The sequence below is a fragment of the Limulus polyphemus genome, unplaced genomic scaffold (assembly GCF_000517525.1).
Source record: "Limulus polyphemus unplaced genomic scaffold, Limulus_polyphemus-2.1.2 Scaffold13475, whole genome shotgun sequence".
Taxonomy (NCBI): domain Eukaryota; kingdom Metazoa; phylum Arthropoda; class Merostomata; order Xiphosura; family Limulidae; genus Limulus; species Limulus polyphemus.
Genome location: NW_013679085.1, coordinates 1 through 4,496, shown reverse-complemented (window position 1 = coordinate 4,496; position 4,496 = coordinate 1). Strand labels below are relative to the sequence as shown.

The 4,496-nt window shown below is 34.0% G+C and overlaps 1 pseudogene; it reads right to left on the bottom strand.

The window, feature by feature from the left end:
- Nucleotides 1-4,097, bottom strand: part of LOC106477225 — an 8,865-nt pseudogene extending 4,768 nt beyond the window's left edge.
- Nucleotides 4,098-4,496: the final 399 nt, after the last annotated feature.

Below are 4,496 nucleotides of genomic sequence, written 5' to 3'. Positions count from 1 at the left end.
TAACTTATTATTTAATTAGGCTGTATTTATTGTGTTAATTACACCTAAAGTAGTAACAGATATGTTAGATCACTTACTAATGTTGTATCTTTACTGAATTGTAACTTATTATTTAATTAGGCTGTATTTATTGTGTTAATTACACCTAAAGTAGTAACAGATATGTTAGATCACTTACTAATGTTGTATCTTTACTGAATTGTAACTTATTATTTAATTAGGCTGTATTTATTGTGTTAATGATTCAGTAAAGATACAACATTAGTAAATGGTCTAACATATCTGTTACTACTTCAGGTGTAATTAACACAATAAATACAGCCTAATTAAAGCATAAGTTACGATTCAGTAAAGATACAACATTAGTAAATGGTCTAACATATCTGTTACTATATATGGGCTAATTTAAGCCTTTACTGTTTGTTTGGTTTAGATTAAAGCCAGATTGAACTATCTGTTGTGTCTACCAAGGGGGAATCATTCCCCAGATTTTAGTGTTGTAAGTCTATAGACTTAATGCTGTCCCACTAGGGGACTAACCCTTATTGATATCAATCCTTTAACAGTAAGTTTCTTTTAATAATAAAACATATAAAAAATATTTTAGCAAAAGCATTGAAGGATGTAAAATTTTAGGCCTTGTGAAACTACAATTCATTCTCACACTTTTAACAGTAGCTCAATGCGTACATGTATTACACAAAACTGGACACAACAAGGCATGTAACAGTTGAATTTAGTTTGAATAATATTGCCCAACCTCATAAAGAGTAAAGGAAATTAACACTAAAATCACACAATTCTTTAAAGGCAGGATAAGGTAAGAAATTGTAAATAAATTGTTTGTTTTTTGTTTGTTTGTTTTGAATTTCGCGCAAAGCTACACGAGGGCTATCCGCACTAGCCGTCCCTAATTTAGCAGTGTAAGACTAGAGGGAAGGCAGCTTGTCATCACCACCCACCGCCAACTCTTGGGCTACTCTTTTACCAACGAATAGTGGGATTGACCATCACATTATAACACCCCCACGGCTGAAAGGGTGAGCATGTTTGGTGTGACAGGGATTCGAACCCGCGATCCTCAGATTGCGAGTTGAGTGCCCTAACCACCTGTCCATGCCGGGCCTATGTAAATAAATAATACTGCAACACAATAAAATCCTCAGGAATTGAACCAGAAGGAATCTCATAACCTTTATACATATACAAGTTAATACTTCAAATCTAAATCTAATAAACTGTTCAGATAAATAAACCTTTCATCAAAATCACTAATAATTGTGGGTTCTTCTGATATATCTAGATAAAAATAAAACTTCTGATAATCGTTACTGAAGACAAGACACACTTACTTCCCTGTGCTGACTTCTGTGTGTTTCATCCAAAGGATGCAATACTGGCTTATTACAGATGTCACACAATTCCCCATGTAAATACTGACAGGTACTTCCAAATGGACACTCGATCACTCAGAGTGTACGGACAGAGAGGGACACACTGGTGAACAGGAAACGATGATGCATGGTTGACTGTGTCACTTGACTTTACTTTGTCAGCGTAAGACTTTATTAATGCTAAAATCAAATCAAAAAAGAATTCAGTTACAACATCACATAATAAAGAATTACATTCATTCAAGTTCAACTTCAATTTGTTTTATAATGACATTGATAAAGGTACAGAAATACACTTACAAACATGTACATTAATGTCCATTTTACCATTCAACATAATGAACCAAGTCAACTGGCTGTAGACAGTAAATTACAAGTTCAAATGGAGTACAATGAACCAAGTTACCTGGCTGTAGACAGTAAATTACAAGTTCAAATGGAGTACAATGAACCAAGTTACCTGGCTGTAGACAGTAAATTACAAGTTCAAATGGAGTACAATGAACCAACTTACCTGGCTGTAGACAGTAAAGTACGAGTTCGAATGGAGTACAATGAACCAAGTTACCTGGCTGTAGACAGTAAAGTACGAGTTCAAATGGAGTACAATGAACCAAGTAATGCTACAGGAAACTGTTGGTACAGTGCTTGTTGATTACAATGTGTTCAGAATTATTTAGTACTTACATCTAGGCACAAACTCTGGGGCATTAACCCAATCTGATGACACTGGCTCTACACGTGATGTGCCGCTCCTTCTCTCTGTGTCTCTTCCACTGCCACATGACTGACTTTGCTTCCTAAGTATTGTCATCCTACCTAGAAAATCAACTATCTATGTTTAAACTAAACTTTTTTTAGATTTATGAGCACAAGTGCTTCTGTTGAATGATGTCTGTTCAAGTTTTTTTCTATTTACTAAAGTTAAGCTATAATTAGATATTTGAAATGTTATTCTTCTTAATTATTTGGAATACAAGATGAGCTCCTCAGACTATTGAAACATTTTTAACATAAGATCTTACGACCTAAAACCCAAATTCTACCACATCAAAACAAAATCAAATTGAACATTATCAACACCTTTAGGTGAAAGTTTAGTAACCGAAGTATAGTGTCTTGAGATTATGTGTGAACACACTATAGTTTGTTTAAAGTCAAAAGACATGCATCCAACAACTGAGGTTATCTAATCATCTTCTCAGTAAGTAGTAGCTACTTTGACACAAATTTCACAGCTGAATAAATTTGTGAGAAGCACCAGAATGGACTTTTATACTCAGAAAATCACTTACTTTCATTAATTTGTTTATAAAGAATTTGTAATCACAATGGTAACATTAACCAGAATGCATTCTTAAAAAGAATGTCATTTTTCATTAATGTTCTTTATCAACTATATAACAAAATAATGATATCACGTTTCCAGGATAAACTAGATAAGTTACATCAAAGTCTTACCAACATCAGGTAGAACAATGTTTAATGGAACTTACCCAAGGTTCTTCAACTCAACACCATGTAGAACAACGTTTAATGGAACTTACCCAAGGTTCTTCAACTCAACATCAGGTAGAACAATGTTTAATGGAACTTACCCAAGATTCTTCAACTCAACACCAGGTAGAACAATGTTTATTGTAACTTACCCAAGGTTCTTCAACTCAACATCAGGTAGAACAATGTTTATTGTAACTTACCCAAGGTTCTTCAACTCAACACCAGGTAGAACAATGTTTATTGTAACTTACCCAAGGTTCTTCAACTCAACACCAGGTAGAACAATGTTTATTGTAACTTACCCAAGGTTCTTCAACTCAACTTACAATAAACATTGTTCTACCTGATGTTGAGTTGAAGAACCTTGGGTAAGTTAGGTAGAACAATTTTGATTGTAACTTACCCAAGACAGAGTCTGAATTAGATGAGTGGTTTATGCCAAGAGGTTGTGTAGTAGCTGTGACTGATGATTTTGTTTTAGGACCCTGTTGTTCCGGAACTCTGTATGTCTCTCTGCTATTGACAAGTGATTTACTGGGTTTGGTAACATGCCTACTGGGGCGAATATGGTCATACCTTAAAATACAACAATTACAGGTGAAAATTAACCAATTTAACTCAATAACTTTTCCCAATTGAACTTTATTACAGTACTTAGTTTGAATTAGATGTGTTCTTTCACACAAATTGTGATATACCAGAACACGCTTTTCATACACGTGAAATAATTTTAAAGAATAATGTTGTTAGTCCTAAACTTGCTAGAATAATGATTGAAGATAATAATAAAATCATGTACAGCTAAAAATGTTGTTTTCTTCTTAATTTATTCATAATTAACACAACTTTAAACAATATCTAGTCAATGATATACTGCTTCAAACAAGGAAAAGTGCCTTTACATTTAAACATTTACTTTTTAAGTGTAAGTATCCAACTTTAAACAATATCTAGTCAATGATATACTGCTTCAAACAAGGAAAAGTGCCTTTACATTTAAACATTTACTTTTTAAGTGTAGGTCAAATCCAATATTCAGAGTCGTAAGACAGAAACTCCTTACCTACAGTTACTACCGTAAGCACAACACCCTTGAAGGTAGTATCTACACACAGTGTCTGGCCTTCCCGATGACCTATCATGGGAAAAAATACAGTTGGCTCCCTCTTTACAGACTCCATTCGCAAAGTACCTGAAATAAAAATATTATAATCTGTAGAAAGTGGAACATTCTTTGTTAACTAACCAACATGACCTTTATTACGATTCCTAGATTATATCACTAGTCTTTACAGACCAGTTGATTAAATATACTAGCAAAATATTGAATGTTCTTCCCCATCTATAGTAAAATCTGTCATTTCCTGAAATCATTTTCACATTTACTTTCCACTTACCTGCTATGATCAGGTATGGGGATAGTGTTCATACTTTTCACTTACCTGCTATGATTAGGTATGGGGATAGCTGATGTACGGTACAGCAGGAACAATGTTTAGTGGAACTTACCCAAGGTTCTTCAACTCAACATCAGGTAGAACAATTTTTATTGTAACTTACCCAAGGTTCTTCAACTCAACACCAGGTAGAAGAATGTTTAGT